This window comes from Buteo buteo, chromosome 6 (assembly GCF_964188355.1).
Source record: "Buteo buteo chromosome 6, bButBut1.hap1.1, whole genome shotgun sequence".
In the NCBI taxonomy this organism is placed as follows: Eukaryota; Metazoa; Chordata; class Aves; order Accipitriformes; family Accipitridae; genus Buteo; species Buteo buteo.
Window position 1 is genome coordinate 3,814,317 of NC_134176.1, and position 19,773 is coordinate 3,834,089.

A 19,773-nucleotide genomic window follows, 5' to 3' on the forward strand; every position below is an offset into this window, starting at 1 on the left:
TGGCACCTTCCCCATTTGCTTGGTGCTTTTCCCACTTTTGATCTTAAGAGACAAAAACACCCGACAAGCAAATGACACCGTTCCCTCCCAGCCCTTCCCTGCCATCTGTAGCACGGCAAGGGCACGTAACCGCTCCCCTCCAGGTCCTGCACCCGTGACCTTCGGGAAACTGCCGCGGCCGGAGGCGAAGACCGAGGCTGAGCCACGATTTCTTCCCTCAGTCTTGGTGGGCTTCGAGTCTGGCGACCCTCGGCCACGTGCCTTCTGCAGACCGGCCTTGCAGGAGAGACCAAACCAAAGCAAACTCTGGCTTTCCACGATTGCCAGGCTTTTCCTGGGGAAAGGGCTGCATTTTCACCCCAGCCTGCCCTCAAAGGGTTGGCTTAACCCAGATCCTGATTTCTGTCTCCCACCACTCGCTGCTCCCCCGATAAAGAGCCACGTGAAATTTATCTCGCCATCTTTCATTAAAATAAACCAATTAAGCAACGCTCAGAAACCTGTGATCCGGGCCAGCTCGGTCAGCCGGCGCATCCGTGTTTCCAAAGCATCTTCTCACTCTGCTTACCCTCACATCAAAGCGAGCCAGGGAGCAGCCCCGTCCTTGGAGCGCTTCGGCAAAGTATGTTAAGAGATTCGGGAAACAGCTGATTTAATGCCGAGGAAATTAGTAACCAAATGAGTTCTTAGCCAAACAGCTCCTCTTCTTGATCTTGGGAAAAGTGGTGTTTAAATTCTCTATCTCATGGGTTTAGACTCAGGAAATGTGATTACACATCTGTCATTATTTTACTCTTCTGTGTTGATGGCTCATATTAAACAAACCACATTCCTGCATTGCTTAGTAATCTCTGCTGTTCCCTTTCCTCGCCGAGGAGACAAGTCCCAGCTTGACATCAATATACCTGTTGATCAGAGCTCCACTGTTAACCAACCGGCAGAGCTGTGTAGACACCAGCTGCGGGGAGCGTTTGCACCACCGGCCTCTTTTCTCCAGCTCGCTGCGACTTTGCATCCCCCTTTTTTCCTAACCATCGTTCGGCCGAAGAGCAGGAGGAGCCGGGCGAGATCCACACCCCGCTGAGACCCATGTGTTTCTCAGAAAGGTGCTCGAGCCTTCCCCCGTCTTCCACTTGAGCAGGTAAGAACATGCGCTTTGGGGTTGGACACCAGTCAAAAAAGGGTAGGTCTCTCCAAGCGGAGCACAATTCCCAGGGATCCTGGTGCCTCACCAGCCCGGGAGGACGTGGAGAACCCCGCGGTCCCACCGGCTCCCGCGGGATGGGCTCCCGCCGGCCGCGCAGGAGGAACCTGCCTTGAAGTGTCCCACCTCTGCAGGGACGCTGAGCTTTTCTCTCGGTGGCTTTATATTCCAGCTCTGCTGAGATAACCCGGAGCTCACCATGGAGCTGCTGGAGGAACCCGACTCGTAGATGTTCCCAGCACCAGGTAGGAAAACGAGTGCGTGTTTTTAACGGCGTGGGGCTGCGGGAGGGAAAGGAAAGGTGGTGCGGAGGGTGACCTGGTGCTGGAGGGGCCATCTTAGCTGGCTCCCAGCCGAGACGTGGGGCTGCGGCGTTGACTGAGAAGTGCCTGTCCACGTGTTTACCTGTGGCTCGCGAACAGTTGTAAATGCTTTCCAGCTGCTGGAACCTCAGCAGAGGATCTCAGGGCAATGGTGGCGTTATCAAGCTTTGTCTTCTCCTGGTGAGGACACGGTTGGCCAAGCACTGGCAGGCCTGCTCCTCGGGGCCGCGTTTTCCTTTATTACGCCATTTTGGCACAAGAACTGTGCCAGGAACAGTGCAGGTCCCCGGGGATGCTTGTGGAGCACAGCGCTGTCTCGGGAAAACCCCAAGCTCCCGCCGCAATGCCGTTCGGCTGGATCCGCTCGGTTTTCCCTCGGTTTTGTTCGCGTGATCTCCGGCGGTTGCCTGCACCAAGCCCCAAATTTCTGCAGCTGATGGAGGGGGAAGGGCTGGGGTGGAGGGGAAGGGCTCCCCGTCCACAAGCCCACCGCATTTGTGCTGGGACTGGTTTCTGTGGGAGAAGCAAGGCTGGCGCAGGGTAGCCGGTGTCCTCGGCGAGGTGCCTCGGAAGCGAATCCATTTGGTTGAAAAGAACTCCTTTTGTTCTCTGCCATGTGAGATCCCGGAGCGTTTTTCTCCATCAACCCCTACAGGACAAGAAGGGAAGGTTCTGGTGAAGAGGGACCGAAACGAAATGGTGGTGGGAGTGGGAGGGCAAGGCTCGGCGTGGGCAGCGGGACCACTCCTTGCCGTGGGAGGCTGGGCAGAGGGCTGGGGGCTGCCGGAGGATTGTCGTCCCCGGGGGCCGTCGGAGGATTGCCATCCCTGGGCACCTCCGCTCCCACAGCTGCCGGGTGGAAGCCGGTTCCCTCGGCGCAGGGCACCGAGGGCTCATTCTTCCCCACCCACCCAAGGGTGCTTTGGGGAGTGGGTGCAAGTGCTCTGCCTTAGGGTCAAGGTGGGAGCAACGGCAGGTCCCTGGTGCCGGTTGCTGCTAAAAGCTCATGCACGTGCCATAACCTGAGAAATGAGCTGGGGTTGCAGATTGCTGGACTATTAAGCTGCCTGTAGCTTTGGGTTTTTTATATATATATGGCAGCCGTGCCTTGGGTGTTTTTGGCAAGGCATCCCCTCTGGATTGCCCAAACCATCGTGACATGGAGAGCAGATGCTCGGGCTTCCTTCTGGCCATGGGTATCGGCAGACTGGGTGCCTTGTTGACCATGCCATTGTGGTTTCAACCCCTCTTTGAAAGCCTGGTGGCAATGGGAGATCCTCCCAGCTGCCCAGTGGAGTCCGTGCTCCGCTGGGCTCACCTGGACATGGTGCTGGGACCAGGGCACCCCACGGCGATCCAGCGGTGGCAACGAGGGATGCCCACGGTGCAGACCTGACCCACTCTCTGCTTGTGGCTGCCCAGGAGCCACCGCTGCATCCCACTGGACCTGGGGCAGGATGAGGTCTTCCTTGAGCTCTTGGGCCATCAAGAGATAGCCTGTATGAGGGATGTGCTATTTCTTTTGGACTGGTTTCACTCAGGGTCCCCATGGAGCCTCTGGCAGAGCCTGGCTTGCTCCCTGGAGACAAGGCAGCAGCGTGGTGCTGGGTGTGTTGGGTGACCTGGTTTGGGGACGGGGGTTTAGGAGCACTTTATGGCTCACTGTTGACCTTTGCTTCTTTGAAAGCATCTGCAAGGTGCGAGGTCAGCACTGATGCCGGCAAACTCCTCCGGACCTGGTGAAACAAGGGGCTGGGTGCTCTCGCCAGGCAGAGCGGCTCGAGAGGAACGCCTGTAGGACGGCCCTTTTTAAACAATTAAGAGCTTCTCCAGCTCATTTCCTTCCATGCCCTCGCAGAGGAAATCAGCTTAATTAGCAGGCTTAGTGAATAATTAATTTTCTCAAATTTTTTTCATAGCTTCGTTAAAGTGAGAAGAGGGCTCGAGCTGCTCCGGTAAGGCACAAGCTGCTGCCGAGCGGCTCCCAGCACTGCCACAGCTCTGCCCGCTAGCCAGTGCCCGCAGACCCCGAGATCCATTTGCTTCTTTATGGGTGGTGGAAACAGCCAAAAAATGGCGTGAGAAGGGACCAGTGGCACGGAGCTGTTTTCCAAGCGGTTTTCCATCCCCGGCATCCCATGGAGATAAATACAGCGTATCGATGCCCTAGCAGAGCATGGAGGTGTGGCCCTAAATCCTGCCGCCCCCCTTGACGAGCCAGTTTATAGAGAGGGGTTTGAGGCTCCCTAGCCCTAAAAATCAGGTTTATTTTCAGCTTTGTCTCTCTGCTTTTAATAACAGGAGGGTCTGCTGTTGTTTAGACCTGAGCGGAGAGACTTTAATTACTACTTCTGTGCCGAGAAGGATGTAAATACGGACTCGGGGAAGCAGCGAGGGTTATTAAAGCGAAAAGGCTATAATTGCTGTGCCCCTCCCTCTCCATCAGGTTTTCCTCTCTCTCTGGTTTGGAGAGGACCGGCTGATCCAGTCGGGTTGTCTCTGGCCATGGGTTACAGGCTCTCCCCGGGGAGCCCGCTGGCAAGGAGGGGACATATCCAGCCAGCACCCACCCGAGTTAGGGCTTCTATCAGCCCAGCCCACGGCAAGGAGGGAATCGCCTTTATCCAGGCAGGAAAACGCCGTAGGATCCCTGGGTTTTGGCATGGTCACCCAGAGATGTTTGCAGTTTGAAGAGCAGGGCAAGAATTTTGGGTGGGTTTTCCTTGGGGAGATCCTTTTGCAGTTAAAGAAACTCCCAGCCCAGCTGTAAACAGCCTCTCTTGGATGCAAACAGTCCCATGTCTTTTCCTTTTAAACTTGTATCTTTGATTTCATTTAATAATGGATGAATTATCAGAAATATGTGCTGGCAGGGAGCCCGGGTTTTGTCAGGAGGTGAAAGGCTTCAGTAATGCATTGGTTGAAAATATTTAAAAAAAAAAAAAAAAAAAAAAAAGAGAGCGAGGACAAATTAAAAAAAAGGAAAGTAAGTTTGTGCCAAAGCCTCTGGGGGTGGGAAAAAAATCAACTCGACTGCAGAACTTTCTTTCCTCTCTCTTTTTCTTCGTGCCTGTGCAGCGGGTAGGACTCCTCTCACCTCACTCAGCCGTCTCAAACGGCACCAGTGTCGGCTAAGCCCAGTCCCCGCTGGGTCAGCGAGGGGAGATGGGAGCTGTGCCCCCCCTTAGGAGCCCCATCTCCTCCAAAAACTCCGGCACAGCCCCTCGGAAATGGGGGTGCAGAGAGGTGACGCCCCACCAGCCTTGGGCAATGCTCTCGATCGGGTCTAAACCTGCCCCCCTCTCCTTGCCACGCACCCAAATAGCGCATCCCCCTGCCGTGCCCTCTCCCCAAAGGGGGGAATGGGTGACGAGGGGGACCTTCACCCCACGGCCGGAGCCTGTGGGGTGAAGCAATCGCACCCAGTCATCGGGTAGGAACGAGGCGAAGCCGGGGCGCAGGGGAGCGGAGGGGAAGGTTGTGCCTCCCCGCCGGCGTGCGCCGACACGCCGGGCGGCACCGGTGCTGCCTCCCTGCCGGGGTCCCTGCTCTGTAAGGCGGGCAGGATTCGATCCATCCCTTCAAAGCCATCCCTTTGGTCATCCCGCTGGCTCTGGATGTGCTTGCCGAGCTTCGGGGTGAGCGTTTGGGATCCCCGCACCGGTGGCAACGTCGTCTTCTCCCACGGCGGAGGTGGCTTTGGTTGTGCAGAGGGGGAATTTCCCACCCGCCCCGCACTTGGCCAGTTTTAAGGTGAAAACAAGGAGACGGGGAGTTGCATCTAAAAAGCCTGGCTCCATCCGAGCGGCTTGCTCCCGCCGGTGAATCTGGCGTCGTTTCCCTCGAGAAAGCGATTTCTTTCCTGCAAAGAAAGCGGCGCCTGTGCGAGGCAGGTCCCCGCGGGGATGCTCGGGCCCCGGCAGGTCTGGGTTCGGTGCCCGCAGCCTGGCCGTGTGGCCGGGGCAGGAGATGAGCCCACGCCAGATTTCAACCCACTCTTTGCAGACTGAGTCAGAGTGAGTCAGCCCTCTGGATTGCTCTCCTGCTGCCCCCGAGCCAACCCAGCACATTTATTAGTTAATTAGTTTTCATTTCCTCCTCCTCTCCTTCCTTCCCTTTGCTGCGAGCCCTCTCCCCCGTCTTGCCTGCCCCTCTCTCAAAGCAATGAGGCAAAGCAAACCCTCACCTCCACCCCAGAAGCATCCCCTCCCCAAACCATCACCCTTGAGCTTGGCTTCCCACAAACGTGCCCTGGGACACCGGCTCTTGGTCCCCCGTCCATGCGGTGGGTGGCAGGAGGGATCCATGCTGCTCCCAGCAAGAGATCCCGGGGTCTCTGCCAGCCTTTCCCCTCTTAAGACCCACTTTTGGCCCTTCAAAGAGCCCCAACGATGTTGGATTTTAGCTTGTTTTTCTGGCTATTATTTTCTGGCCATTATTTTCTGGCCCTTCTCAGCACACCCATTTTCCAGCACAAGGATGCTGGCCGAGGAGCCGGCATGCCCTGTGATACAGGAAAGGTGCAGGCTGTTATTTTGGCATCCCGAAGAGTTATTAGCAGAGACAGACGTGTGTTAAGGATTGCAGGGAAGAGGAGGAATGCTCAATGGCTTTGCAAACAGCTTGTCCCCAGGGCTGGTTTCTCTCTGTTTTCACACTATTCTTTGCTTTCTGGAGGTTTTATCCCTGGGGAAGTGACCAAGCCGGGCTGTCACCCATGTGCAGTGTCCCACAGACTGGGCAGGAATCTGGCTGAGCCCTGCGCATTGGCCAGCCTCGTCCTCTCCACCAAAACCTGGGCTTTAGCTAAAAACCTGATAAAACCCAGGGTTGGCTAAAAAAACCCCTGCAATCTCTCTCCGGCTGCTGGAGGAGTCTGTCCCCTGCAGGGAAGGGATGCGGATGGGGAAGGGGATGGGTATTGGGATGGGGATGGGGATGGGGACTGGAACAGGGATAGGAATGGGGATGGGCAAGGAGATTGGGAAGAAGAAGGGGATGGGGAAAGGGAAAGGGAGCACCCTCCTGCCTGCGGTGCCCAGGCTGCCCGCAGTCCTGCCTGCTCGCCGGCTCATCCAGCTCAGCTAATAAGCAGGTTAGCTGCGCTTCGGCTTCCCCGCCTGGGTGGGGAGGATTTTTCCAGTGCTGAGGGTTTGCAACTGAGGCATAAGAAAGCAGACAGGAACAAGCAGGTAATTTTTATCCCCATGAACTAAGCAATGTCATTTCACTTGGAAAATGCATGCATTTTCCTGCCGTTTCCCCCCTGCCTTTCATTCTTCCCCATCTTGTTCCAAGCTACAAGAGGGAAGGAGAGACCTGCAGGAGTTGGGCAGTTTTAATGGTGCATGCTACATCTGATAGGTAATTGGGTCTGTCTCTATCTCACCTTGGGCAGAAAATCTCAGTTTCTTTGGCTTTGCTGATTAAAGTTTAATTACCTTGAATGCAAACGATTTATCAAAGGAACACAGATTATCTTTTTTTTTAAGAAGTTCATGTATAGCCTGGGAAGCAAAGTGTTTATCGAGTTTTCCTCTGAGGAGGGTCTGTGCCATGTAAGGCAAAGCGTTTGGGCAGAGACAGGGAAAAATTACCTTTGCTTTTCCCCAAATAGCTTCTCCCCCCAAGCACTTGACAGCATTGTGCAGCCAATTTTACGAGTGAGTTTCATTTTCCTGGTCTCTGAGTTTGCAAACCTATCGCTGGGAATTGCCCAGACTGGGAAAAAATGGGGCCTTTGCTGGTTTGCCATGTTCTTTGTGTAAGTTCATATACCGGGAGATCTGATTGCAAAACCAGTCCCAGAGTCAGGGAGGCAAAAGTGCAGGTGTTCACACTGCACTCGGCATGCCTCTTCTCTTTTTTTTGGGTGGTGGTTTCATTTCTTTATCTTGCTTATCTTTCTTAAAGATGCCTCTTTAAGCCCTGAGCAAGACTTGCTGGGCAGCCAGCAGTGTTAGCAGGGCTGATGCAAACTATCTGCTCCTCCAAAATTAAAGGGAATGGCAATGCTGGAGCTCAATTTTGAGCATAGGAAAGTAGCCTGTGCTACAAAAGAGCACCTCAGCTTTGTGTCCCAGTGAACTTAAGGCAGCTAAATGGCTGAGCATTGCTGAGCAGGGGTCGTTACCGCCATGGCTTTTACTTACTGCAAGCCCAGGGACCCCCAATTCCACAGCTGGTCCCACCGGGAAGGGGCTTTGAAGGTGGAGGGGAAAGGACCGCTCTGCACAATGCTCCGCATTTAAGCCCTTGGAAATAGAAAACAAAATAAACGATACTGTGTTTCCTAGCCTTCCCCAAAAAAACCCCATGTGCAGCATTTCCAAAGCCGCCGGAGGACACCAGGCTGACCGTGTGCTGGTTGTCCAACTTCTCCCCAGCCTCTTGCAGGCGGGCGCAGGTACGAGATGCTGGGGGGAAGCCGAACCTCGCTGCTCACCCCAACCCGGGGAACGCGGGCTCATCCCCAGCGCCGTGCCTCGGGCACGGCACCGGCCGGGCGAGGGGCGGCCGGGCAGCCTGGCCCCGAGGAACCAGACGCTCCCAAAAGCAGATAAAAGGGACGGCGCTGGCTGCCTGCCCGTGGAAAGTCCCAGCTCGCTCCTCCTCGCCGCCCAATCTTCTCACCTCGAGCTGTTTGCAGTCGTCTTCTCTCCGATGAGCATAAGCAAAGCTAAACTGGCTGGATGCTGTCCGCAAGCTCTTTTTCGATTGCGCTAAGCTGCTGCTCCTATTGGTATTTGAGGCTATTTTTAATGCTCTTTCCTACTCCGCCGTGCAACCTAAAGCATTACCAGGAGTGACGAGGCCAGCCCGGCACGTCTCGGCTGCCTGCACGGGCAGACAGACGCGTTCCCGGTGGCCTTTCATCGGCCGGGCAGCGGCAGCATCGCTGCCAGCAGGCTCAGCCCTGCCTCGCAGCCATCACCCGGCGCTGGGTCAGCCGTGGAAACTCCCGCGCCAGCGATCCCCTGGGCTGGCGACTCACGCTAGGTGCTGCGGGAGGGATTACCTGCTTTTGCATCCCCAAACACCCGCTTTTCTAGCTCATCGCAAAAATATATATACAATCCAAGCCCCAAAACACTTAGAAGCAAATGCAAAGGCATTAAAAAATCAATCTGCAGAGCGTTCACAACCCGTTTGCATAATGCAGTGATATTATTAATTGCCAATTAGTTGTCAAACAGGACTAATGGCACCCGGTGCGGGTAGAGCGAACGCAGCCAGCCCTCTGCAACTGGAAAAACACCCGGCGCTGTGTAATTAAATGTCTTCTCCATGCTCACCCCACCCGGCCAGCCCAGGCACTGCTGCGGGAAGCTTCCCACGCCACTGGGATAGGGCAGTGCCGGGATGGGGCAGCGCCGGGATTGGGATGCTGCTGGTCCCGCAGGACCGTCATCCTTTCCCGGTGTCGTTGGGATGGCCGAGGATGAATGCGTCTCTCTCCATCGCATGCGGCGAGCGAGCTGGTTTGGGTCAGGAAGGAGCAGCGCAGGCTGGGGTGCTGGTAGGAGAGCTTTGAGCAATCTCTGCGGAGGGTAATTGGGGTGACTGATGGACAGGGGCAGGAGGAGGCGCGGTATCGGCTTAGGCTGGGTGTGAAGCCCGATGCAAAGGAGGGCAGGCCTGGTATTTTTTCATGCAACAGCTTAAGATCCAGCCCTGTCATAAACACAAACAGGGGAATGTGATAAAGCATCCGATCCTGCTCCGCGGGTAGGGTTGTTTGCTGAGCTCGGTGGTGGAGAAATGGAAAAGGCCTTTTCTGCCCTGGAAACTGGCCTGATTATACCTGAAAAATAGGGATTTATCCTTGGAAAAATATACTGTAAGCTTTATTTTCTCTGCTTTGTTTAGCTGTTCACCTATTAGGATCGCTGGCGGGGCCGGTGCACATCTGCAGCAGCATCCCATACCCCTGAAGAGCTAAGAAAGCTTCAGCCAAGGGACATAGCGCTTCTTGGCCGTGCTGTAAAAAGGGGAAAATCCCCACCGTGGGCGAGGGCTGCTCCTCCCCGGGCTGGGGGTCCCACCGCGGGAAGGACTGTCCTGTCCCAGCCCCCAGCACCGGTACCAGCACAAAAAGGCTCTTCTTGAAACCTGAAAACTGGCGCGGGGGCTCTGATGGAGCTGATGGAGCCTGGCCCGGGGGTGCAACCTGTGCCGGGCACAGGGGGTCCCAGCTGCTCTGGAGGATGCTGCGGCTGCCGCTGTTTCCTTACATACAGAGCGTATCATTTGGGGCTTTCTGATTTTTTAGTTTTATTATCAAGGGCTTTTTGGTTTGTGGGTGGCGAGCTGGAGCAGCCGGTGTCAGGGTAGCCCTGGGAACCCCCCAGGCTCGCCGGAGCACCGCGATGCTGGTGAAAGCCATCGTGCCCTGTTCTCACAGGCCAAATCCTTCCCTTCTTCAAGGTTAATCATGGAAAATGGTGGGGAAGGCAAAGCTGAGAGAGGGGCTGCGCATGGGACAGCCATCCTACCCTCCCGCCCCGGGGCCGAGCCAAGGGATGAGGGTCCCAGCAATGATGTGCAGGGGAACTGGGAGGAATCAGTGACTATCTAATTAAGCTAGCAAAGGACCAGCCTAAACCAGAGACCAAAGGAGATGCTGTTTCACATAACGTGGCCGCAAGCTGCAGTCTGGGCTGCAGGATGCTCGGGTGCGTGCAGGCTCCCAGCCCACCTCCAGCCCTTCCCGGGGGAGAGCCCCCCAGCTCCAGCCAGCACCGCTGCCCAATACCGGGATGGGGACCGGGATGTCCTGGCCATGGGAATGCAAAACCACCCGCCGACAGCCGGATCCAGGGCTCGCAGACAGCCTGCTGCCTGCGTCGGCAGCACCGCTTCGGCTCTGCAGATGTAAAGTGCCAGGTCAGCACAGAGTTCCAATTATTAATTAGGCTACGGGGCAACGCAGCATCTCTCTAATCACCGGCAACCTAAAAAGAGCTGCTACAAGTGTGTGCTGAAGGGTCTGCGTAAATCAGGAGGAGGGGGACGCGCTGCCTTGCCAAATGCAATGGCAGGAGGGGTATAAATTGAGGGGGGAGCTGGCAGGGGGGGGCTCAGTTAGGCAGGACGGCTGTGCTTGGGGGCACCCCCTTCTCTTGTAAAGCACCGAAACGAATGAACCCCATCCGAGCGAGGGGTCTAAGGGCTGCGTTTGCAGAAGGGAGGGTGCAAAGTGGGTGCCTTGCACCAGAAACGAGCGTGGCTGGAGATGAAGGAGGTGTCTGTGCCGCCTGCTCTGGGCTTTGGAGCAGGACGGGGTGTGGGGGTCAGCGGGATGGGGGTTATTGGGTGGGATAAAGCAGGGGGACCCCGGTCCCTCTGCTCCACGTTGGAGGGGACGGCACCGAGAACATGGCAGGTGAACACCGGGAGAGCTGAGCTCGCCCGTGGGGGTACGTACCCACAACCCGGGCAGGTTCCCAGCAGATTTTAGAAGCCTGCTCAGCTGAGTTAGAAAAACTCCAGTATTTCATAGGTGCAAGAGGGCAGGTGCTGGGACAGAGCCAGTGTCCCAGCTGGGGTGCCTGGGTCCCCACGGTGCCAGCCCAGCCCCAGGGTCAAGCAGCGCCGGGGTGCAAACAGCGGCTTTGCCACAGCCTGGGGTGTGAAGGACGGGGTGGGAAATCAGCTTAACCCTGTTTTTCTACTTTGAAAAAAAAAATCTATATTCCAGCATGCTTTCCCCTGCCAGGCCACGGCCCCTGGTCCAGCTCAGTGGGCAGAAACCCCCTCCTGCGGTCGCTCCCCGAGGGTGTCCCTGGCCTCAGAGATGTGATGGCATTCTAATATTAATGCCCTGCTTTCCTCTCCTGCTCTTAGCTCTGAAGCTGAAAGCTCTTCTCCAAAAAGCCAAAAAAAGCAAAAATACGCTAATCCTAAATACAGCAAGTGCTGACAAAGCAATCGGAGCCGGCAGCAATGCTCAAAGCAGGGTTTCGGTGAGGGTGACAATATTATTTCCCAGTCCTTTCCTGGGATGCCCACAGCATCCTTCACCCATTTGCCTTTGTTTGGGTAAGGCCTTGGGCAAAGAAATGTTGGCATGGGGCAGGCTTGTGCAAACATGAGCCGTGGCAGGGCCGAATGAGAAACACCTGGGATTTCTCCCCCGCTGCCTGTCACTGGCTTTCAGGCACTTTATTTTTAGTATTTTCTTTAAAAAAAAAAAAGTTCGTTGGAAATAAGTGCCCTGGGGTGCAGAGGCTCTGTGCACGCTGGCTTGGTGGGAACCGCCGTAATCCCCATCCCTACCTCCAGCTCCTGGGATGGATGAGAGTCAGGGCGCTGCATTTCATGCCCCTGCGTTAACGGGTGTCAGTGCTCTACTCTAAACCTGTATTTCCCAGGGCTTTATATCTGGGTCATAAAAAATCAGAGAAGGGGGGAAGGAAAAAAAAAAAAAAATTACATAAAAGGAGGTAGTAGCCACAGCTGCTTTTGCTTTATTGTGCTCATATAGCTCATAAACAGCTTGGGTTTGCAAAGTGGAGAGCACCCGGCCCAGCGGCACGGTGCCGGCTCCTGCCGCTGCCCTGGGGTGTTTGCAGTGGGAACCCGGCTGCGTGCAGCACCCCCAAAACCTCCTGGGGATTTTTAGGGTGTCATGAAAATGTGAGCACGCATGAGAGCAGATCAGGGTGTTGCTGATCGGGGCTTGCACTGATAACGCCCTGCCTGGGGGCACGGGTGCCGCGGTGCAAATACCCCCTCCGCCGGGCACGTAGGTGAGGGCTGCAGCACCCGCTTTTGGGGTGGGACCCCAAAAAAGGGTTGGGGGGGGCTGGGGCATTTTTGGGGTGGCCCAGCTGGGTCCCCAAAGCCGTGGTTCCTCCCTCCCGTCCCGTGCACAGACTCGGGGAAGGGTGAGCCGGCTCTTTCCCTCCCAGTTTGCTTTCATGAAACCAGAGCCTGGGCTCCCAGCGAGCACCCCGGCTTCCTCCAGCCCAGGGGCCACCGGGAGCCCCAGGGATTTCTCAGGGGTTGGAAAACCAAGCAAACTCCCTCCTGGAGATGTGGGACCCTGGGTTGGGGTCAGCGTTGGGTCCGCTCCTCTATCCGTGGGATGCTGGGGCACCCACAGCACCCAACGGTGGGTTAGCCTGGGCAATGCGTTCACCCCGGGGCCTCCCATCCACGTCAGCCGATGCTGGAGGAATCCAGGATGGAAACCATCTGGTTCTTCCCGACCAGGCTGGTCCCCGGCACTTCCTCGAGCCCGACCCGGCCTCGGTGTCCCCCCGACCCATCCGAATACCGGAGCCCTGCCTGCCCTCCCTGCCCTGCCTTCCCATGCCTCGCTGGGGGGGTCTTCGCCAGCTTCCCGAGGGGTACGTGGTCTTTGGGACAGAATAACCACGCCGGGTGGAAAGCTGGGGTTGATCGTTTTGGCGTGGGGCCGTGCTTGCGCCTGACTCACCATTTAAACACGTTCTTTTCTTTGTGCGATTAATTGGGAGTCGCATGCGCGAGCTGGCGGGGGAAACCCGCGGCGGGACGGAGACGGCACAGCTGCCGCTTCCCGGGGAAATGGCGCGTCTGGGAAATGTTTCCACTGAAAATCGCCCTTAAACCCAAAACAAAACGGTGCGTTTCTTGCTGCTGGTGCTGCAGAGAAGGGAGGGAGGGCAGCGGGTGCTGGAAGCGCTGCTCCGATCTCAGGCACCCTCCGCCTTCACGCCGGGCGATGGTCTGGCGGCAGCATCACGCCGAGAAATTCGGCAGCCGGTAATTGAAAAAGCGAGGCTGTCGTCCTCCAGGCACCCCGCACACCTCTGCCAGGGCGGCGAGCTCCCCCCTTGCACCCTAAAGCAGCCCTTTGTGCTGGGGGGGGGGGGTCTACCCCAAAACTGGTGGCTTGGGGAGCCCCCGGGCTGGGAGAGCTGGGCTGGTGGTGGCCGGGATCCCGGCACGCTGGCACGAGCTGCCTGCAAAATAGAATGATGTGGGTATTGGCAGGGGAGATGCCAGCTGCAGGCACTGGGGAAATGCTGAATTCCCTGGGCTTTACATACATATGTGTGTGCATACCTATATATATGTATATATACATATGCACATGCATTCTCTGCAAAAGGAGAGACCCAAAACACTGCCGCGGCAAATACACTGAAATTATGCACTGCAGTTTTGCAAGCCCTCCAATGCATTTGCTCACTTATCATGGATTTACCAGGACAGTCTTGAGCCTCTGATATTAATTCCCAGCTAAATAAGTAAGGAGATAAATAAAGCATTTGCTGCAACAGCAGTGAGACATTTGCAATCGGTGCCTAAAGCTGTGGGGTTTCAAGCCTTTTCTGGGAGAGGGCTCAGACGCGGTGGCCCCCTCCAGCTTCCCCCGTGGGTGCTGGTGCACTTGGTGATCCCACCTCTCCGGTGAGATGTCCCGGGGAACCGGTCCGGGGCGAAAACAGCTCAGCCAAAGCCCGCGGTTGTTTCTGAGCTGGTGCTCAGCGCTGGTTCACCATGCAGCCTCGCAAATGGCTTTTTTAGCCCCGGGGATGATGGAGCAGAGGAGGGTGTCCTTGGGGTGCAGGTGGGGGTGGGATGGAGCGAGGGTGGGGGGGAAGGAGAGACACCGGGTGGAGGGGGGAGAAAAAAGGAGGTGGCCAGAGCGAAGGGACGCGGGGCTGCGGGGACCCCCGCAACGTGCTCGGGGAGCTCGGCTGCAGCAGGCTGCGTCCTGCGTGCCGTTACTGAAATACAAAGGGATTAAGAAGCTACTCGTGGGAGCCCAGTAGCTAAATATTAGCCAAGCTGTGGGTCCTTGTGGAGGCCTGCTCAGCCCATTGCTTAAAAATCAATTTGTGTTTTGGTCGGGCATTTAAAGGATGCCGCGGCTGCTTCAAAAAGCAGAGTAATTGCACAAATCCTGCCCTGCCGGCACCTTTGGAACCCTTTGTGCGAGGTGCCCGGTACGGTCCAGCGCCAACACCCCAGCGCCTCGCGGGTGCCGGTGCTCGCGGGGACGGTTTTAGGCTGTGCCGGCCGCTGTGCCGGTGACCCCGGTGGGAAGCGGTTCCCAGTCCCGGCTCCAGCAGCCGCCGGATGGTTTTCATCCCCCCTCCCCGTGGCGCGGAGCCCTGGCAAGGGCTGTTTGCACCGGCCCCGTAACCCTTTGGGGTGGACGAGCGGGGTTAGGTGGATGTCCCCGGCTGCCCCGGGATCCTCGAGCACGGCGGGAGGAGGGATGCTCGGGATGAGCCCGTCGTGCCGGCGGGGTGCGAGGGGGCTCTGCTTTGCTCCTGCCTCGTGCCCACCGGCACCGCGTGGGCTCCCGGCCCCTCTCCCCCCTTGGCGTCCGTCTGTCCCCCCGCCGAGCGGAGCGCTGACCTTGGCCGGGGCCGCTGGGAAGCCCCGGCAGCACAAACAGCACTTCACAGCGGCGGTAAATCATTGATAGATGGGTGATGGATACATCGGGCCACGGCCAAGCTCCTCGCTGCCTCGGGTTCCCTGGGGTGCTTTGTCCCTGGGGCTGGCAGAGAGGGGGGGGGACGGACACGGGTGGCCTGGGCTGGCTTTTCCCTGGTGTAATCCTGCGTATTTACAAAGCATGAAGCCTGGTAACGGTTCCCTGGGCAAAAAGGTGCCCACCTGCACCCCTGGCTCTCCACCCTCCCTGGGGATACGGGGGAACATCATCCACTTTGCAATGCACGCCTGAAACCTGTGCTGGCAACAGGCAGCTGCGGGTTGTTTTAAACCGTCCCGTGCAAAGAAAAGCATCTCCCCGGCGTGCCCCGGGCACGGCGCTGGGGATTCAGGTGATGCTGAGCCCGCACTGCCCCATGCAACGGGGCCTTTCGTGTCCTCCCGCACTGGCGTTGTGGCTGGTTTAAATATATTTATGGCGAAAGCCTAATCTAACCGTTGGCTTAGAGCACGAGGGTGCAACTGGAGTCACTCCAGCAGAGGAAGCACGTTGGAGGATCTCCAGTTCCCCCAGTGCGAATGCGAGGCTGGTCCGTGACCCCTCGTGCACGATCCATTCCCGATGTCGCTTTCTCCTTCCCTCTGCTCCGGGATCAGGTTTGCAGCGAAACGCGCGGCTTCGTAACTCCGTTCCCGGAGTTCGCCCTGCTGAGAGGTGAGCTGGCTTCTGCAAGCTCGTAATCAAAACCCGCTGGCCAAGGGCTGCGATGGAAAGCACGTGCGCGCCGGTGAGCACCGAGCTGGGAACCGGATTGCCGGGCCGCCGGGGGTGGGATGTGCAACACCCCAATTGCACAAATTGCAGTTATTTTTCAGCAGAGAAATCCACAGACCAGTTTTCCTCCCGCCCCACCACCCTGCTGTGGATTCTCTGATGTCTCATAGCATTGGGGCTGCTGGCGATCCCCCTGGGGGGGCCCTTGCTGGGATTTCTCTCCTTTTTCAGAGGACAGGAGCAGCCCTAAGACATTTGCCCCTCCATCAGATGTGATTGAAGTCAGCCGAGCAGCTCTGAAGCTCGCCGAGAGAAGCCGGCACACAGACGGGCTAAAAATATTCCCCCACTTCTGTGATCTTTCCTCCCCGTCTGCCCCTCCCCGCCGGCCGCTGCCTTTCCTGCTTTATAACACATTTCCACGGGCTTTTCAGCAGCTCCGGCAGGCTGAGAGCAAACCCTGGGAATAACCCAGAGACCCCAAAAAGCCCCTTTAGGGGCCCAGAAAAGGGAAAGGATGGGGGAGCAGGGATGGGAAGGGGGGGCACGGGCTTTTCTACCGGGGGGCTGCAGAGATGCTGAGCGCAGCTTATGTTTTGCCGTGCGATGGGCCAGGGGGGCTGCAGCAAAGCCAGACCTGCCCATCTCACCCCAGGTTTATCAATAACTTGGTAATAAAACCCAGCTCGGGGTCCCGGGTCGGGCGAGGAGCCGGGGGTCCGGTGGCGGGGAAGCGATTCCACCTTTCCACCCAGCCTTCCCGAGGAATCTCACAGGCTCTAATCGCATCCGGCTGCTGCAACTCGATGTTAAAGAGGATCCTGGGTTATAGGCAGCTGTAAATACTGTGGGGTAGATTAGCAGAATATACCGTATCAGCACTACTGGCGGAGCGGCAAGCAGGGGGGGATGCCTCCCCGCCGGGATACACGCTTAGATTTTCTTGATGTTTCCAATACTTGTGTATTCAGGCTGGATTTTCTCTCTTTCCAGCCCCGTTTGACTTAGATCTCATAAAACCCCTTTTTATTTTCATCCTTGCTGACTTCCCAAGCAAAGAGAGGGGATAACAGGGTAAATAGGGAGGGAGATTTGGGGTTCTAGTTAAATATGCTAATACCCCCCCCGCTTCTGACCCCAGCCAAAACCTGACAGCAGCACCCCCTCTGTGAGCATCCCCGGGACGGCCGGGGAGCTGGGGGTGGTTCTGCATTTCTGGCATTCCTGCTCCGGTGCCAATGGCTACGTGCCACCGCCGGAACGCTCGACGGGTCATCCCGCTCCCAGCCACCACCCGGGTACTGAGCTGGGGTGTCCCTGGGCCACCCCCCCCCACCCCCCCGGGAAGCTCCCCCTTTTCCCTGGGGCCAGCTGGGGATGCTTAGCACCATCCAGGGCTGGCTCCTGCGTGCTGGTTACCGGCTTTCCCAGCTCGCTGACTAGTTCGACTGGGATGGACTGGAATGGATGGAGTTGGGGCTGTCGGGGGGGTGGCTGTCCCGGGGGGGTACACGCAGGCAAATAGCAAAGTGGGGCAGCATTAGGGCAAAAACCCTGAGGATGGGTCCTGATGTGTGCCCAGGCATTTAATAATAAACCCAGTTAAAGTGGAGGCATGATTATGTCTCTGTGAAGTGGGTATTTCTGGCCAAAAATCAGACAGTATTGTCCTAAAGGGCCCAGAAAACGCCGGAGGAAGCACCCGCTCCCCGGCACTCGGCTCTGTCCCTCCGTCCCGCTTGTTCCCGTGCCGGGGGGGAACACGTCCGCCCCAGCCTGGATGGGGAGGGAGGAAGAACTTCCTTGGAAATCCCCCGTGAAATGCAAGAAACAGATCAAGGTCCAGCTCCTCGCTGGAGTTTATAGCAACGCGCCGGCTGTTGTGGCTCTGCGCCGGGGTTTCTTTATTTATTTTCTTCCCCTTATGGGCTGAGAAACCATCCCCAGCCTGAGCGCAGCCCGTTCACAGTAGCTGGGATTTGTTTTCCCGTCTGGTCCAGGGAAGAATTTCTAAATCTCAGCTGCAGCCAGAGCCGGGGCCCTGATGCCGTGCCAGCCGTCGTCAAACAGCGGTGACATCCCTGTCCCCAAACGCACCCCACAAGGCTCGCTGGCTGCCCTCCCGAAAGCCAGGCATCGCAGGCGGACGCCGAAGTCCCCATGCTGTTGGTCCAGGGTAAATTTTCCTAGCAGGACATGCTAAAAATCAGCCGGGTGGATGCTGAGCACCGACAGCAGCACGCCATGGGTCGGCACAGCCCCAAGGGAATTTGTAAATGATCCCCTAAAAGCATCAGCCCTTGGGAAAGGGAGGCGGGCGCTGAGACCCAGATGGATTTAGTTGTTACTCTGTTGCTTTGTTTATAATTTTTATCCCATTAGCAAAATCATAGGGAAACTATGTATGAGATAAGAGAGCTCACCCGTTTGTGTGACCATCCCTGCCATTAACAATGCTGTTATTGAAATGCTGGGATGGAAGATACTCGGCTGGTGATAATGCAGGATCGCAGTGAACAGCTGCTATTTCCCGTCCTCTTAATATAAATATATCTAGTGTGAGAAAAATCTGTATATTTTATGTGAATGGTATTTTCAGTCATAACCACAACACCTTTTTTTTTTTTTTTTTGAGATACGCCTAGCAGTGCAATTAGCTCAGTTAAACCTTGTCCAAAAAAAAAAAAAAAAACCCAAACCAGTTCCATTTATTACATTTTCCATCTGTGTTTCCGCTTCTTGGGACTTCGAGCAAGATTAATTCCAGAATTGTTAAAGAGAAATGTCACCGGAATCTTTGGGCTTTTCCTTTCACAAAGAGGAGAGGCAGACCGGACACTGGCTAACGTCCATCTTTCCGAGCTCTCCCCACGTCGGACCCTGGGGCGGCTCATGGCGAGCGTGGCTTTTCCCGGCGACTCTCCTCCGGCCACGAAAGCGTCTCGCGTCGATACGAGACATGGCATTTCTCTTAGGCTATATAACAGCATTAGCATACGTGCCATCCACGTACATGTTTATATATCGCCTTGCTGGTATTCAAGAGCTCTTCCTGCTGCTTTATTTAGCCTCTGCGGCAAGGCAGGCGCTGTGTTACTGTATTTTTGTATTACACGAGGCCGGGGGGGTGCAAGCGATGGGGCAGGGGCCGTGCAGGACACGCTCAGCAGGACTGACTCGTCCTCAAACGATGGGGCCGCGTCCCGCTCGCGCCCTTCCCGACCCCTAAAATACTTTACGAGTTGGACTAAATGAGCCGAACGGCAGCTCTGCCACGCGCCTGGCCCCTGCCTGGCTATCCCCCTGTGTTATCTGCGGAAGGGGTGTTTCCAGAGTGAATTTTGGGGAAAAAAAGGCATTTCTGGCTGGGGTGGTGGTCCCCGCTCAGCCACGATCCTGGCCGTGCCCTCGGCTGCGGTGACATTCGGCACGGGTGGCTTCGTGGGGACTCAGCACGACACAAGCAGGAGCGAGCTGCCGGGTGGAAACGCTCTCCGAATTTCCCATGGCACGGATAAGAGCACGAGAGCGAGCCCAAAGCCGAGGGTTTTCCAGCCCCGGCTCTGCCGAAAGCCAGGCTGGTTTTTTCCATGAGGAGAGCAGCGCATTGGATTCCCACTGCTGGTACCGCGCACTCGCATAATGTAATTACCCAGCACGATCTGTTGAGCTGCAAACAGATTTCAGAAATGAGTGTCAGAGTATTCGCAGCAGAGCTGCTCTTTATTTAGGTTTGGGAACAAGCGGCTGTTCTCTCCTGGAGCCTCGTAGAGACTGCGGGGGCAGAGCCGGCCTCGCAGGTCATCCCCAAAAATGCCTATAGACACTTAAAAGTGAGGAATAAATAACTACTCCGAAAACAATCTCATCAGATGGCACTTCTGAAGAAGGAGCGGCTCGGAGATGCTTTGCTGCTAATTTATGGTGCCGCCGCTGCTGCTGCTATTCCCATCCTGGGTCACCTATGGGGAGAGATCCGTGTGCGCGTTAGCTCCGTGACGTGCGCTGAGCGGCGGCTGGCCCTCGAGGGAACGAGCCCAACTCACCTTTGATCCGGCTGTCGGGACATC

At 56.7% G+C, this 19,773-nt stretch overlaps 1 protein-coding gene across 1 annotated transcript in view; it reads left to right on the top strand.

Annotated features, from left to right (window-relative positions):
• Positions 1–834: 834 nt before the first annotated feature.
• The window catches only part of FRMD6 (FERM domain containing 6), a 38,604-nt gene continuing 19,665 nt past the window's right edge, over positions 835–19,773 (top strand). The window contains exons 1-2 of the mRNA XM_075029467.1: positions 835–1,141; positions 1,377–1,449. The gene's annotated coding sequence lies outside the window, so the exon portion shown is untranslated. The remainder of the gene's footprint in view (positions 1,142–1,376; positions 1,450–19,773) is intronic.